The 17,724-nt window shown below is 49.8% G+C and overlaps 1 long non-coding RNA gene across 1 annotated transcript; it reads left to right on the top strand.

The window, feature by feature from the left end:
- The first annotated feature begins 10,137 nt into the window (after positions 1–10,137).
- LOC309871226 lies at positions 10,138–16,760 on the top strand. The gene is made up of 2 exons (XR_014315091.1): positions 10,138–11,858; positions 12,306–16,760. It is a non-coding gene; the product is annotated as an uncharacterized lncRNA (long non-coding RNA).
- The last annotated feature ends 964 nt before the right edge of the window (positions 16,761–17,724 follow it).

Here is a 17,724-nt window from a genome sequence, read left to right as displayed (position 1 = left end):
CTTAAAAAAAAAAAAAAAAAAAGACAAGGCAATTATTAACTACAGATAAAACAAGAATTAAGAAAGGAAATGTAATCGGAGCACACTACAGGGCCGCGCAGTGAATAATATTTGTCCTAGGCAGACAATGTAAACAGAGACTATTGATTTAAAAACTGTAATCTACATGGGGAGGAGGAGGGACAGGAAACAGAGGGATGGGGATGAGGGTGTCAGAGCACTAGATTCTCATCTACTGTAGGAGGAAGTCAGCGGACTGCATCTAGAACTGATCATAGAAAAGACAACACTGTATACTTGTTTTTTAGAAACATGGGAATGAGTAAAGCTGGGGAAGCAGAAGGTGACCGCAGTGGCCTCCAGGGGGAGGACCATGTGGCCTGTGGAGAGCTGGAACAGGGAATCATATTTGTTGTAAATATGTTAGTTCAGGGACACGTGGGTGGCTCGGGTCATGATCTTAGGGTCCCAGGATCAAGTCCCGCATCTGGGCTCCGTGCTCGGTGGGGAGTCTGCTTCTCCCTCTCTCTGTGCATGCACTTTCTCATTCTTTCAAATAAATAGAATCTTGAAAAAAATATATGTGTTAGTTCAGTTTGACCTCTGAAACTGTGCACACTGCTAAAAATTAGTTTTATAAATGGATTAATTTCTCCGAGCGCCTTTGCTTGTAGGTCTTTTGGAGGCCTCCGAACTGTTCTTTCGAACAGGCTCACCTTCCCTTTGAAAGACAAGGGCTCCCCCTCCCTTAGAGCAGCGTCCTGCTCCCCCCGCCACCCCACCCTGAGCCCGGCAGGGAATCTACTCAGAGACCATTAACCAAATGAACAGACTGACCTCCTCACCTCAGAACAATCCTTAAAGCACTGTGGGAGCCGAAGGGGTCCTCGTGCACCGTGTGTCCCACCACCTCCTGCTGCGGAACTCCTGGCAGGAGCCGGCCTTGCTCCGGTCACAAAGGACCACAAGCTGCGTGGAATTAAACAACAGAAATGTATCCTCTCGTGGTTGTGGAGGCTAGAAGTACGATGACATCGAGGTGTAGGCCTGGCCATGCTCCTTCCAGAGGCTTGAGGGAAGGATCCTTCCTTACCTCTCCCCGCGTCTGGTAGCCCTGGGCGCTCCTCGGCTCGTGAAAGCCTGGCCCCCGTCTCTGCCTCTGTCTTCACATGAGGGTCTTCACGTGGCTTTCTCCCCACATCCCTTCACATCTTTGTTTTATAAAAACACAAGTATATTGGATAAAAGGCCCACCCTACTCCAATATGCCTTCATCTTAACAAACCACCTCTGTTACCAACCCTATTTCCCAATGAGGTCAGACTCCCAGGCAGTTAAGGCTTGAACATACCTTTGGGCAGGAGACGCGTACAACTCATGACAGCATGGAAAATAGAATTTCCATTTTCTAAAGCACGTTTACCACTAGATGGCCTGGTGGCCCCTCTGCCCAAGTGGGGCGGCCCGGTCCACCAGCTCCCACCCGGGTAAGACAGTTCCTCCAGCTTGCTGAGAGGGAAAACTTGAATATTACTTCAGTGTGAGATCGCATTTTAAAGGAGCCTCTTAAACACCAAAGAGTCCTTTGAGAGCTAAATAAATGGAATCACTGATTCAATGAGAGACAGATTTTTAAACTTGGTAAAAGGCAGTGGGGGCGATATTTGAGAAAGTGTCCTTTCTGGAAGGCCTCCATTACACTTTGTGAGTTTCTACCCCTGACTCATGAGCTCAGACGTGAAGGCAGGTATCTGGGGACAGAAAGGCTCGCCCTCGTCTGAAAGGGTAGAACTTCCCTTCTACTTCCCCATACTCTGGGGTCCAGTAGTGCCTGGGAGGTCGGGGAGCGCAGGTAGCCACAGGATGCTTCCCAGATGCTCACCTTTGTCCTGTCATGTGTGGCCTGTGCCTCTCCTGCCTGCATCCCATGGCCTGCTCCTTTCCAGTCACCAAACTGACCCAGTCAGACCCATGATGGCACGGAGACAGGAGCCCAGGGTCACGGGTCTCTTTCTTGCCATGAAAGAGCAAAAGTGCTGGGCACACCCTTTTAGGATGACACAATCTTTTGGGCTGGAACGTGCTGTCTCTTCTTTTTTCAATTGAGACCACAGGCCTCTGTGGATAAGGACAAGCTGTCAGGTCATGCTAGCCCCGCGGTGTTTATTTTAAAAGCCACAAGAATAAATCTGATTCACATCTTTAATGATTCAGCCTTCCTCGTAATTGTGAGGGACGAGAAGATTTTCCTCCACTTCCCTCTCCTCACTCCCCTTCTCCCCTTAGCAGTCCTAAGTCGCACCAGTCCTTCTAAAAGTAGGAGCCCACACCTGTGTGGTTAGTGGTGTCACATTATTGTGTGTTAAGTGATGTCTGCATTATTAAAGAGCAAATCAAAAGAGGAACGCAGAAGCACCGAGCCCTTTGTACAAAGAAGGTGATTTGGGTGGGGGTGGGAGGGTTTCCTGTTGGCCCGCCACTCACTGCTCAGAACTGATGTGGACAGTGGGCTTTCGTGGCTGGAGCCCCGTCTGTTAGATGGGGCTAACCTTCCAAAAAGGTGGAAGCCCAAGAGCCATGGTGAGCCCAGGAACCTGGGGCCACACAGACCAGACGTAGGGAAACCATTATGTTCTTGCACCAAAACAAATTTCAAAGGCAGCGATAAGACAAAAATGCTGGGTAATGACATGCCTGCGCTTTCTTTCATCTAAGCATCTGGAATGTCTTGAAAGCATTAATTACATCTTCCTCCCTTCGGAGAGAGGAGGAACCCTGTGGTTGTCACCACGGCAGGGAACATCTCAGCTCACTGGGAAAGCTGACAGCCCTGGACAGAAGCCTCCAGGAGATGGGGCTCAGCCTTAGCCCTGTCCACATGGGTTTCTCAGGCAAATTCCTTGACTGGAGTCTTGGTTTTGTTATGTGATGAGTGGGAGTAATAGTGATAATCACAATACTCATACTACCCTCTGGTGTGAAACACTTTTGTGAGACAAGTGCTGATGCCCAGTATTGCGTGAGAGTGGCACCTGCTTATCTCAGGAGGCTGGCACTGCCATGGAGCCCATTTTGTGGATGAGAACATCAAGGCCTGGAGAGAAGGACTGGCATTGGGAGTAAGTAAAGATGTCAGTGTGGGAATGCAGGTCAGCTGACTGCAAAGCCAGCGCTGCTAGGAGGATAAGAAAGTCTAATGAGACAGGATGTGGCAGAGTGTTCAGGCAAATTCCTCTCGGCACGGAAGTGAAAGGAGTCTCGGGACCAGAGTTCCAGGCCCGGCCTGCCATCCTGCCTCCCACCCGAGGCCACAGGCTACTGTATCACCGGGTCCTTTCTTGGGGTTGGACTTGTGCAAGTCTCGCTCAGAATGCCAGTGGCTTGATTATGTGGGAGGAACAGCATAGAATGTCCTAGATTAAAATGTTATTTTGTTCCTTTCAAAACCCCAGCAGAAAAGCCAAACCGTTCTAGCCTTAATTAGTTCTGCAAAGGCAATCGTCAAAGTGAGACGATAATTGAGAAACTGTATTCTGGGTGTTGCTTTCTACTCCTTCCCAAAGCTTGAGAAACATTGTTGGATGGAGGAAAAAGATGGGGGGGGGGGGTGAGATGTGACGTGTCTCCTCTCCTTTCAGTAATGAAAAGATGCCAGATTTTGTAACCAACGACGGTGCACTCCAAATTAGTGACATCAGATTCAACAGCACCAGGGCCTGGATTCTCCCCTGAATGCATGCGAATAACCAGCCAGGAGGAAACTGCCACGCCCCCACCCCCAAAGGGCCTGTTCTGGATTGTTCCTCCCCCCACCCCCAAATTTCGCTGGGCACCGTGCTGGGCGCTGCAGTTTCGCTGGGGGTCGGGTGCAGGATGGGGAGACAACTGCTGCAGGTGGCGAGCCCCAGAGTCCGCACTTGGCTTCAGTATTGGCAGACGGAAGAGCTGAAGAGCAGGCGAGGCAGACAGAGGGACACGGGACGACTGGGACACAGGATGGTGTCCTAGAGGCCAGCAGGCGAGGCTGGCGGCGCGCTTAGGGTCAGATCCAAAAAGGTATCCAGGTAAATCGCGTGAGATTAGTGGTGTGATCCAGGGGGACCGGCGGTCCTTGAAGAATCCGAAGCCAGGATGTAAGGGATGGGGCCGCGGGGGGGGGGGGGGGGCCGCCCCCTGGAGGCCGCGAAGCAGCGCTGCGAGCCAGACGCGGGGCCGCTTCCCCCCACCCCCAGGGGGACAGACCCGCCCCGAACTCACTGGAGACGCGACGCATGTGTTATTTTTAACCTTCGTCCAACTTTCTGCAAAAGAAACTGCTGCCTATTGAGTCACGCGTGCCCTGAGTGAGAACCTAAGGCCCGAAGCCAGGCTTCCTCAAAAGCGAGAGGTTTCATGACTGCTGTCAGAGTCCGGGCACCAACTTGAACCGACGGAATCAAACATTCATCAAGGGGTTGTTCAGCCCTCTTAGAAAATATTGCTGCTGCTGCACTTCCCCGAGGGGTTCGCTCGGTGACAGTCGTGACAGCAGCGAACATTTACAGAACCGTTGGCTCCACGGCCCGCTGTGCGCAGGTTTGCAAGGACCCAGCCTCTCGAGGTCACGGGAGGTAACCACGCCGCTAGGAGGGGAGGGGCGGAGCTGGGTCCTGAACCGCGGTGGCCTGCCCCAGAGCCCTCAGAGGGCCACCAATCTGTCATCTCATCCCGCCACATGCCCAACAGAGGCCAGCATTCGTGGGCACCGCGCACGGAGCCGCAGGGGCTCCTTCGGCTGGGAGATACAGGCAAGGTTTTGTGTTCATGTGTACTTTTCCGGAGAGAGGGTCTTTGCTCTCGGCACTTCTTGGTCTCAATCACGGAGTAGACGAGGAGCTTCGGGCCACTCACCTCTATGCCTCTGTTGGCTCACCTGCAGAATGAGGAGAGGGCAGGAAACCGGGGGTCTCCCTGACTTCCTCCACTTCCACTATCCGCTGCTCCAGTTAGTCTGAGAAACATCTGAGGACCCCCATCCCCATCAGTGTATGGTCCAGCTGCTTTGCAGTGTGGGGGCTACAGGGAAAAGTCATACCAGCCTGTGCCCCCAAGGAGCTCATGTTCCCCCAGAGGGCAAGCAGCCAGCCGTTAGGTCCAGTCTCCTTCCCTGACAGTTGGGGGCTGGGAGAGGGAAGCCTGAGGGCACAGCACACTGGTCCAACATAAAGGCAGAGCCCCTCTTGGAACCCTGGTGGCTGCTGGAGACCCCTGCCCTAGGCTGCTGTGAGTGGAGTCTGGTGTGAGGCCAGCAGGCTCCTGACTGAGCCCTCAGGACAAAGATCCTGTTGTCCCACGTGACTCCAATGGTGACCTGCCACTGAGCACTGCCTCACTCCCTCCTGTCAGGTATGGAGTCTTAGTTCTTTCTCCAGAATCCCATTATGGGATCTTCTCATCCATCAGCTGGAGCCATCCGCCCCTCGGGGTCACAGCTGGCCCGTTAGGACCCAGGGTCCAGACTCTGCCCTTTGCAGCTCATCCATCAGCCTCCACCCACCCTTCCTTACCCTCACAGAGGCCCTCTGCTTCCCTCCCTGTCCGGTCCCTCTCCCTTCACCTCCCTGTGCTCTCTTAACAACAAATGAGATGCCTCTGACCCCCTGGTCAGGTTAGTTCCCCGCCAGACCAACCAGCACGGCAGTTCCCCTGCCCATAGGGGTCCCAGAAGCTTCGAGCCAGCAGCAAGGGCGCCCCCAGGACAGGTCTGCAGGGCGGTTACTCAATGCCCACCAGCCGCCTGCCAGGCGGAGTAGGAGTTTGCCCAGGGAGCACGCTCACCACTTCCCCTCCTCGGTCCCTGCTCTCCACACACCCCTAGCTTCCCCTTCGGCTCCCCCTGACTCCCAGCAGACCACCTCCTGCCAGCAGAGGAACGAGTAACAGTCACCCCAAAGAAACTCATTTATTTTATGTATCTGTAACTTGATTAAAAAGAAGTCACATTGGGTGGCTGGGTGGATCAGTTGGTTAATTAAGCAACTTCCTTCGGCTCAGGTCATGATCCTGGAGTCCCGGGATCGAGTCCCACATTGGGCTCCTTGCTCAGTGGGGAGTCTGCTTCTCCTGCTGACCTCTCTACTCTCATGCTCTCTCTCTCTTTCTCAAATAAATAAATAAATAAATAATCTTAAAAAAAATAAAAATAAAAAGAAGGCACATTGTAGGTGTTCTTCTGGGGCTTTTTGCACTTACTGGACGTTGCTAAGACCCATTCCTGCTGTGGCATGAAACCTGCAGTTCATTCGTTTTAACTGCTCCAAAATGTTCCATGTGTGAAAATATCACAAAGGCATGAAACACAGGATTCAGGATGGTGCTTGCTTTCAGCAGGGCAGCCCGAGGGCAGGACATGGAAGGTACATATTGTAAGTTATTGTCAACAGGCTAATTCTTACCCTGGGTGATTGTTTCACAACTGTTTCTTATAATATTAATTTTAATAAATAATTTAATACATTTATAAAATTTAATATTTAAAATTTAATAATTTTAATAAATAAACATCTCTGACATATATGTGCCTAAGAAGAGAATGTGCTATGAAATGAAGCATACAATTAGTAATATTACGTTATGAGGTTATTACTGTGACATAATCTTTTATAAGTATATTTAACCATAATCCTCATATATGCTATTATGTATACGTACGTATACATAATATGTAGTATATAATACATAATATGACTTTATGCTATATACTCATAAATAAAATATGTTTTATATACCATTGTTATGTATTATACAATGAATAACATACTATGTTATTTTTTATGGTACTTAATCTTTAGTGACATAAAAACTATATTATCATGTATATGATATATATGCCCCTCCCGACCCCATCATGGCACCCCAGCTGCCACTGTTCTTCCTTCCCTTTTCCGAATCAACAGCGTTGCCACCCTCCCTATCTGCATTTCTCTATCTTGAACCTCCTTCCTCATTCCATCCCATTCTGCCTTCTGACCCATCATCCCTCTGAAGCAGGGCTTGCCAAGGTCACCAATGGCCTCCATGTCTCTGAATTCAATGGCCCTTGCAGCCCTTCTTTGCCGTGGCTTGGGGCTCCTCAGAACCTCATCTAAAGCTCTTCTCCCACTCTCTCCCTTCATCCATTTCCTTGTCCTCATCTGTCCCCGAAGCATTGGTCATTGGTCATTGGTGACATCTCCAGCCATATGTCTCCTTTGAGCTCTGGATTCAAACATCTGGCTGTTCTACTTGGGTATCTTGGCACTCTGCAACACGGCATGCCAAACGAAGCTCTGGTCCCCCTCCAGACCCATCCTTCTCCAGTGCTCCCTGTCTCTGCATGGGCAAATGACCAAGCTGAGCCAGGGATGGCCACCCCAAGCTCTAGAAAGTGGCCCCAGAAAGAGTATGGGGCCATAGCCAGGTCAGTCAGAGCCCTTCCCCAGGATTTTTCTGTGTCTCTCAAGGAGCATACTCCCTTGCCTCTTGGATCATGAAACTGATGGGATATGAGATGGAGGAAAACCTGTCTGCAGATGGCGAAAACCTGTCTGCAGTAGAGATAACGATGAGTCCAGGCAAAGTTGAGTCCTGGGGCTTTAAGGGCTGGTTCCAGTCCACACGCCTCCTGCCTCCATTTCTGTACTACTTCCTTTGGTTTGTTGAGTACCTCTATATCTATCCAGTAAACCAAACTTTTTGCTTATGCTAGTTTCTGTTAAGATGGAGGGGCCCGTACAGAATGAAGAGGCCAAGACCTTGTAAGTTCTCCCTGCATTTCTGTTGTTAGGGTAGACTTACCCTTGTAACCTAGATCTGTTGGCTGGCAAGAATGAGCAGGATTCTAAGGGAGTGTGGCTGGCGTCCCAAGGCCAGCACAGCCCTAGGAGCTGATGGGGGCTGTGGCTGGATGCTCCACTGGACACAGCTTCTTCGGCTTCTGTCCCCTTTTGGGAACAAGTGGCTGCCTCAGCGCTTGATCCCTGTGGGGATTGGGCCAGTGTCGGGGAACTACTCAGCTGTAGACAAGTGTCCCTCAGACCATGTGGGGCCCACTTCCACAGCCGTGCAAGCCTCGGTAACAGTCACAATGGCAGAAGTGGGTTCCTGTGACTCTCCGGTTCTCTTCCTAGTGTTTGAATGCCACGCTTCCGACCCCACCCCCATTGTCCTAGATGCCTCTGGGGGAGACCTCAAGAGGGGAATGCTGGCCTTTCTGCCAAAATGGTCCCACGTAGACCGAACGATGAATGGGAAGAAATTAAGAGACATAATGACATCCGTGCCTGAGGCTGAGCTGTGGGTCATGGTGATATTTATAGACAATACGGGGCGGCTGTGGAGCTGGGGGCCAGGTCAGCAGATGCTGCTGCCGGTGGTGGCACTAATGAGCATGGCGACGTAGAGGCCGGGATTAGAGGCCTCCAGTGCCCTCCCAGAGGGAGCACCTGTGTTTGGGAGATGTCTGAAGGATAAGATGAGGGTGGCTCCCTCCATGTCACCGGGAAGTAGTCACCCAAAATGCAATCTGTGGAAAATGAGCTATAATCGTGAGCTGGATCACCCCTGGGTGATCTGATAAAGTCAGTCTCCTGGCCCTGCAGAGGGGAGAGGCAGATGGGCAGTGAAGCAACCAACAATCCCGTGCGGTTTCCTGTGTGTTTTTGCCATGTTTCAGCAGCCAAGAGTGAGAGGGGGAGGACGGGAGTGGTTCTAACACCGTGCGAGGGTCCCTTGTCTCTCTGCATTTGGGTATCACCAAAAGAAGGTCTTGCAGCATTTAGATCCAGGGAAGGCGAAGGACAGCTTGGTTGGGTGAGAAGTGTTTTGTGTCAACCAGGGAAGACAAAAAACACGTGACAAATCGGGTCTGAGGTGGCTGGTTGATTTACAGGCTAATGAGGGCCGGAAGAAACCAAGCTGTCCTTCGCCTTCCCGATGAATATTCGGTCCGTGGTCAGTGGGAGTCCCTTCCTGGCCCTCCCTAGGACTCTGGGCAGCAATACTGGCCTTAGATCTGAACGAGAGGGGCCGCGGCCCTGAGGCCTGCTCTACAGAGGGTCCTGCCCTGACACTTTGTCTAGCCACATCCTCCATGGGCTGGGGGCCTGCAGGGCCAAGGGGACGAGCCCACCTGGTGCTACCCCGTGCTCTGACTCTGCAGGACCCCAGAATGCCCTGCCCTAATGACTGCACAGGTTCTTTACAGAGCTCATACTCCCAGGGGCTCACAGCGGGGCCAGAGGGCAGCTCTTGGCGTGGGGTTATGAATAGAGCCTGGACATGAGGTCCAGGTGCCCCCATATGTACCACAAAGCCACTTGTGGCAAGGAATGGATCCAGCATTTGGAAGAGAAGGGTAACAGGCCTCAGGATAATAGTTAGAGACCAGAGAGTAGTTTTTCCCACACTACTGTTTTCCTCTGCATAATTCCAACTCTGAGTCTCCTAAATTTGAACCTGGCCTTCAACCTCATTATCAATGTATATTTGTAAAGGTAGGAGAATAGAACATATTTAATTTAAAATGTTTGGCTTGGGGCACCTGGGTGGTTCAGTCGTTAAGCATCTGCCTTCAGCTCAGGTCATGATCCCAGCGCCTTGACATCGAGGCCCACACTGGGCTCCCTGCTCAGCGGGAAGCCTGCTTCTCCCTCTCCCGGTCCCCCTGCTTGTGTTCCCTCTCTTGCTGTGTCTCTCTCTGTCGAAGAAATAAATAAAATCTTTAAAAAATGTTAATAAAATAAAATGCTTAGCTTGATTTAAAACTTTTCAGTGTTTATAGTATGAGAGCTTCCAAGTATACTCTGACCCTGGACTTCCCAAGGCTCAGAGTGGCTGTGTTGGTCAGGGATGACCTTTGTTACACGTTGAGGCACTAGAGGCAAAGATCCACTTCAAGAGAGGAGAGACTCCTCGGGCTTGCTAAGTCGGGATCTTTTGAGCAGATAAAACAATGGAAGCTGAGATAATCAATTTTAAATTTATTTAGAATGAATAAAAGGGTGAGTGAGAGAGGGAGAGCATGTGCTTGTGTGTATGTGCATGCATTAATTTTAAGAATAGTAGAAGATGACCTTTAGAATCCCGAAAGACTGAAGATTTTATGGTGAGTGAGAGAGGGAGAGCATGTGCTTGTGTGTATGTGCATGCATTAATTTTAAGAATAGTAGAAGATGACCTTTAGAATCCCGAAAGACTGAAGATTTTATGGTGTCCTTCACTGTACAATCGAAAATTAAAATAATCTTAAATCACCTAAAATTAGTCCCCCAAATTCTGATTTTCCATACTGATTATTTCCTCATTTTGCAGATGAGGGAACAGTAGATTAGAGCTGTTAAGTGACTTAATAAGGGCACATGACCAGGATTCAGCCCAAGCACTATCATTCTCTGCTTCTATCATGTTCATTATCGTGCGTGGCCTCTTGGCCAGAAGAACAGATCTCAGTGAGCTAGAGCCGGTGGGGCAGGCTCCCCAAAAAACCAGCACTCCGGGAACAGGGCAGAGAGCACTGGTTAGTAGGTAAGCATTAAAGGCTACTCAGAAATCAGGTTCTTAGGTCTCAGATAAGTCAGGAGGCTCACTGCTCATCCTTGACCTCTTTGCTGGTGATAAGAGGCTGAGTTTTACGACAGAACTGCTAGGGTCTATCTGCCAGGAAATGCGCGAACTGCTTGGGAGGTTTCGGAAAAGTGGAAGCAGAGAAGGGAAATGTCGCCCCCTTGTGGTCATCTTTAGTAGCGGCAGCAGGAGGCATAGCAATCTTCGCTTTGGGGTGGTTGGTTAAACAAGGAAGCCTTCTTGTGTCCTACTGGATGATCATTTTCAGGTGTCGTAAACGGCATTCTTTCCTGTATTTTATTCATTTGGGGGGTTCTATAGGCAGGGTGACAAATATGGTCTCTATTAGTCCATCTTAGCTGGATTGCTATTGATTTTTTTATGGTTATTTTTTTGTTCAGTGATTTGAAAGCTGTATTTTCTTTTAATGAAAATTATCTTTACATTTTCATAAATCTCTATGTTCCCAGCTTTATATGTAAGCGAACCATTATTCCTATAGCAACAATTTTAAAAATGAACTGATTATATCCCTCTTATCAGTCATAAGAACAGCATCATTTACCTCTCTGCTGACCCAAATGTGTGTGTGTGCGTAGCAGTAACTACTTCTTAAACAATTGCCTTAGGTTCGTTAAACTGATAATGAAAAACTAGACTTAGCTGTAAATTTACGTGCTTTAATTGCTCACTACTGTTTTTTAATTCCATGTTTTCTCTATTCTTGAGTTATTTACTTATATTGATTTCCCAATCAACCAGATACATGATAGACTATTTTTTTTTCAAGTGGTGGACTTGGGATCCTTCACGTCTAAACATATCTTTATGTTCTCCTCATTCATCAACAATATGGAGACTGCCATTGATGGTCGATGCTTCATTTTAAAATATGGTATTGTTTTTCACCACCAAAAAAATGCTTTTTTGAAGTACTCCCTTTTCGTGACTGGCTGGTGTTTTCTGGTAAATGGATATTAACAGAGATTTTCTTAACCTTCCCACTGCTTCTTGCAGTAACTCTGCTTCATAGAGCATCGGGTCTTCCAATTTCTCAGCCTGGTCTCCTGCATTTGAACTATTAAGTCATGACATTGTTTTTCTCCAAGTTTATTCTTGACAGCATGAGTTCTCTGTTAGATTAAATGTGGTTCCTGTCAAATGTGTGGATCCACGTTCAATGGCCTCGAGGAAAAGGAAAGATTTCTATTTCTTACGGTTACGTTGTGTTAGATGAGAGAATAGTTGTGCAGTAGCAGGGGATCCACAATACCTTGGTGGACAGTTTCCTTTTGCAGTTTTATTAAGATGGCCAGCACGGAGCACCCCCTCCCTGCTTCCTCACTGCGACTTTGCAAACAGGGTTCCACAGTGTGAGCCCAGGCACCTTGCCTCCGCTCGAGGTCGGGCCTGGAGCCCACCTCATTCCCCCAGTGTCCCAGCCCTGCCTCAGCACCATCAGCCAGCTCTGGGTAGAAGCTGGCACCCCCGCCCCGGCCTTCCCTCTTCCTATCCAGGGGGTGCTCCTGCCATGCACAGGGAATGGCGGGTCACAGGACCCTAGGTCTTCTCTCCTGTGAGGCATCCTCTGAAGAGAGTGCTTGGCATTTCTGGGAGGTAGGAGTTCTGCTCCCGTGTCTGTCCACCTTGGTTCTGCGGAGGATGTTTAGAGGTGTGGAAGAAGAGCTCCCCTTGAGGGCTGCCAACACCACCTTCAACCGCAGAGAGCTCTGTAGGGTGGTGTCAGCTCGTGGCTGTGCTCCTTGATCTGAGCAGAGCTCCCAGCTGTGAGGTTACAGAGCTGTTGTGTTGTGTGTGTTGGGGGGAGGGGTGGGCATGGTGAACTCAGGAGACACTGATGGCCTTGGGGCAGGGCTGGCCTAGGGAGCTTCTGGGTACCTGGGTGTAGACGCGGCCCTGCGGACATAGGCCTGCCAGGAAGTAGCAGGCCCAGAAGTAATGATGGAGACTATTTTGGGGGCATCTGCTCAAGACACTGTTAGTGGGGAAGTTGTGGAAAGGGCAAGTGTTTGCTAACCTGTGGCCCACAAAAACCTTCTCATTTCAGAGCCGGTTTCCTCATCTGTAAAGTGGATAATAACAGGACCTCCCTGTGGGTTTTGTGGGGTTCAAATGACGTCCAAGTGTGGGACACAATGCCTGACCTATGTGTGCAGATGCTCAACAGCTCCTGGGCTCCTTATTTGAGGAAAGAGGGGCAGGGATACAGTGGAATGGGTTCTTTCTTTGTCTTTCTCTTCCCTACTACCTCCATTCCCCTTTCATTCCCTGGGGGGACCTCTTTGCTCTCCCCAGCCTGCTAATTCTGGCCTGACACCTCTTTCCATTCCAGCCGGTGAATCTGCTTCCCCGTGGGGACCATCCACATTTGTTTTTGCAATCCTCTCCCTTACCCCAAGCCAACTACACTGATTTTCCTCCGAGAGCTATTTGCAAATCCACGTGGCTTTTCTCTTCTTAGAGGTCTACAGCGAAGGAGGTGATAAAATGCTCAGTCAGTCATCTGCTCAGCTTTCCACATGTGAGGAATGGTTTCAAAGATAGAGTTTCCTGTGTGGCTGGAGGTTTCCTTCTAAGGATTCCAGACCCCCCCCCCCCGCCCCCAGCTTCTGCTCCCCTGGGAGCAGGGAGAGCTGGGTGGCCAACAGAGATGGGTCACACACCGGGAAGCCAAGCACGGTAGATTTACTAGGGTAATAGGTGAGGTAACAGCACATACATACAGAAATCCATGGGCAGAGATACCATCTGGCATCACAAACACCAAAGCAGCAGGGGAGTGGGGGCGGGGGGGGGGGCGGCTCAGGAAGTGGCTTTGGAAAGTTCTCTTGAAAATCCAAGGGCAGCTTTGGTGCTCAGAGATTCAAACAGAAAACTATACAAAACCAACCCATAAATATATATATATATATATATATATAATATATATATGTGTGTATATATATATATAAAATTGCAAAATAAAAGCCCAAGAAACTAATCGTCAATCTGCACATTAGTGGCTCAAAAAGTGTTAGCGTAGAGAAAGGCAAAACCGTTCGTAGGGATGACGCGTGATCCAGGGGGCTGGCATTTCCGTAGCAGAAAGAGTATTTACATGGAACCCCTATTTGAGACTTCACAATACTAGGAAAAGCTATACACAGACAATGCATGTACAAGGGAAGACGATTGTCAGACACAGACATTTCACTGAAACCATCCACGGCTTTAGAGAACACGGCACTCTCTAACTAGACCCCTGCATACCCAGCCAGGTGAGCTTGGACCCTCTCCCCAAGCGAGGCTTCCCGGGAGAGGGAGGAACACAGCGCCGGACTCAGCAGCTGAAGCATAGATGGCAGGAGTTTAAGGGTGGACTAGACCACGGAGATTAAGCCGTCACCCACAAGGCAGGTCTAATAGGCATGAGGTGTGGTTGAAATGTGGGGGCAGGGATCCCCAAAGTGTAATCTCATTTTATAAGAGCTTTGATGACTTTATATTGGCCCCTCTGTCCTTGGTCCATCTGTTATCCTCCTCCTGATTCATTTAGAAAGGAAAGATCTAAAAGTTATAGGAGATGATCTGCTGGAGGGGAGAACGGTGAGGGGGTTTCCTACAGCTCTTCTCCTAACACCCCAAGCCTTTACGGTGTCTCTAAGCTACTTAGAGTTGGAGGACTTGCCATGTCCAAGACGGTCTCATCCTGCTCCTTGGGAACAGGACGGGTGGGAAGAAAGCTGAGGAGCCACCACACCGGAAAAGCTCTTGAGACTTGGTCTCCGGCCTCACCTGCATCCCTGTGTCAGTGCTGTGACCATTTCTCCTCCACCTCAGGCCCAGTTGCTCATAGCAATGACCCAACTTTTGGGGTCATCTTGAAGGCAAATGGCACCAAACACCAATTTGGCAAAACCCAAGTACGAACCAAGACAAACCATCATTTTTATATTTTTAAGAAAACCCTCAACTGGAGATGCTAATTATTCCTAGAAAGAGAAACCTATCTACATAAAATGAGGAAAGAAGATTTCTCCACTAAAGGAGGACATCCCCACCCGAAACAGCCACGTCGCTTCCTGGGTGAGGGTGGCTTCTCGGGTGAGAGGCTCAAAAGGATTGGATGTGCTCTGGTGACAGGGCTCCCCTGTGCTCTTTTATTTCTGGCAAAATGTATGCCCCATCCAGGTGGGTGGGCTGGCTAGACGGGGCACTGGGCAATCATGCTGCGACACCAGGGAAACTCAGCAGATGAATAACCGATGACCGTGTTTCTTCAGAGTCCATTCAGGCCTCTGGCTTTTCATGTTCATTTGTCCCTTTTGGAACGGAGGAAGAACAATGATGGGGTGCCCTGCCCTTTCTGTGGGCGTGGAGAGCATGGGCTTACCTCCTCCCTAGTTTCTTCTCAGACCCTTTCAGTGCTATTGTCTTTGAGAGTTTGCTTTGACTCAACTGGTGAGAGAGACACAAGATCTGTTCCCTCTTCACTCAGAGTCAACAGCAGCTCTAGCAACCAATTCAATGGCTTCCACTGACCTGTGTAAGGAACAGGAGTAAGGACTGCATGCTTTCGCATTTGCTCAAGGGTCAAAAACTGATTACTCTTGGCCTAGAACTGGAACATAGATTATGCACTTGTGCAGAAAAGGGCCTCCAGAGGCTGATGGTGGGCTATGTGTCCATCTACCCTGATGCATACCTCCATTGCAAAATCCAAACTTCTTTGTGATCTTTTCGGCTTTCAGAAGTGAATCATGCTGTTGGGGGATTGGTTCTTTCAAATCCAGGGTAAGCAGAACAGTGGCCTATAAGGACAGTGATAGCCCTGTTGTGATGGTGCTGAATGACATCTGAATGACTGCCTTGCCACACTCAGGGCATCAGACCCCGGGAAAGGAGTCAAGGCTCAGTGTATGCAAATCCACAGGAGGAGAGCAATGCTTCTAATGGGGTTCTTACAGACCGGGGTCCTCATCCAAACCCCTGCAAGTCCCTTAAAAAGAACTTCTCTGTCTGCAGAGGAAGAGCCCCGTTTTCATTAGAGGACTGTTGAGGGAGGCTATATTTTTAAAAAGATTTATCTATTTGAGGGGCACCTGGGTGGCTCAGTGGTTAAATATCTGCGTTCGGCTCAGGTCATGGTCCCAGGGTCCTGGGAGGGAGCCCCACATCGGGCTCCCTGCTCTGCGGGAAGCCTGCTTCTTCCTCTCTCTTTCCCACTGCTTGTGCTCCCTCTCTTGCTGTGTCTCTCTCTGTCAAATAAGTAAATAAAATCTTTTTTTTTAAAAGAAAGATTTACTTATTTGAGAGAAAGAGCGAGCGAGAGAGGGAGCGAGGCTGGGTGGGAGGGACAGAGGGAGAGGAAAGAGAACCTCAAGCTGACTCCACACTGATCATGGAACCCAGCGCAGGGCTTGATCCCAGGATGCTGAGACCATGACCTGAGCCAAAGCCAAGAGTCAGATGCTTAACCAACTGCACCACCCAGGCACCCCTTGGGGCAGGTTATTGTTATCTCTGTGATACCTGGCTGAATTTGGACAGTTACTTGGGTCACTACAGGCCAGGAAGCTCTAATGGAGCACATATCTGTGCTAGAGGCTTGCCTCTTGGCAAAGCTTTTTGCAAAGTTTGAGAAAGGTCACATGGTGTGGACGGTTCTCTCACATCATTTCTGGGTGCCAGCCACCAGCGCACAGAGAGTCACTGGAGCCAAGTTGTGTCTCTGTAACCATCTCTCCTGCTGCCTCCCCAAGCCACCGCTGCCTGACTTCCCATGGAAACAGCCTCCAAACCTCCCCACTTTCCAGCTCAGGCATCAGTCACACTGCAGACTGGCTCCCGTTCTCAGCCCTTACTGCAGCAGCTCCGAGCACAGCAGCTCCTCCTGCCCACCCACTCTGAGCCCCCCGTAGAGACATTTTCTCCAGACAGACACTGGTCAAAGTTTTCAGCCAACTTTTTCCAGACCCAAAGAAAACGTCCCGTCCTCTCCCTAGAAGCCCACGGTTTTGTTCAGACTGCGCGTCTCCTGCAGCGGCATCCAATGCGCTACCCCGGCACTCACACAAGAGTAAGAAACCGGCAGAGGGCCTCCCGGCTCCCGTGGCAGTTCTGCGGTGGGACAAGACAGACCTGGAAACCGCACCAAGCATTAGCTCTTTGAATGCTTCCCTCTCCTTATTGAAAATCTTTCCTAAGATGCCTTACTCACAGAGCTTTGGGGAAGTGAAATTCTGTGCGGGAAACAAGCTATGCGCTCTAAAGGGAAAACGGAGTGTAAGGCAGGCCACCAGGCACATTTCTGAGCTGATGGGCCTCATTAGGAGGTCTGGGCCTTCACCGCCTTCCTCTCCAGCCATTCTCCACCCCAGCCGCCTAGTGGACTTTTGTAAAAGTCAAGCTGATCATGACGCCCTGATTGGAAGCCATCAGCAGCTCCAAACCCCCTTCAGTATAAAATCTAGTTGCACACTTCGGCAGATTTCTCTCTGAGCCAGCCCTGCCCACCTATGAAACAAAGCCCCCGCCCATTACATCTTATGCTCTGGCGTTCCTGCGTGACTCCGTGGGCCCGTCGTGGAGTTTTGTGCTTCTGTGCTTTTGCACATGCTCTCCCCTCCGCACGAATATCCCACCAACCCTTTCGTCTTCCTGGAGCATTCCTCCTTGTCGGAAAACCTAACTCAATATCACATCTTTCAGGAAAGTTTCTCTGGTCCAGAAGACAATAAATCGTTACTTCCTTATGTCATCTCTGCCGCCTTGTCCTTTTCGTAACTTGCCTACAAGCCTCCGATACTTAAAAACCTCTGTGGGCAGGGACTACGTTCTGCCTTCTGACTCGACCCATGACCCAAGCTCATGGGGTTTTGCTGTTGTTGGTTGTTGTGTTCGAAGGCATGAGGATGAACAAATGCATAAATAAAAGGTGGACCCCTGGCATAAATTCCAAGGACGATCCTCCAGCAAGGCTGGGCTGTTTTCACCTAAATGAGGCCTCGTTGTGGTCAAGGGAATAAAGAGAATTTGTTGAATGCGGAGATTCCATCAACATCATCTCTGAGCTACAACCACACAAAAAGCTGCATCAGTGGTCATCCTCTCCATTCGTCCCGTAACACTGTTTGCTGCTGC

Source organism: Mustela nivalis (genome assembly GCF_964662115.1).
Source record: "Mustela nivalis genome assembly, chromosome: 8".
NCBI lineage: Eukaryota > Metazoa > Chordata > Mammalia > Carnivora > Mustelidae > Mustela > Mustela nivalis.
This window is presented reverse-complemented; position numbering and strand designations above follow the sequence as displayed.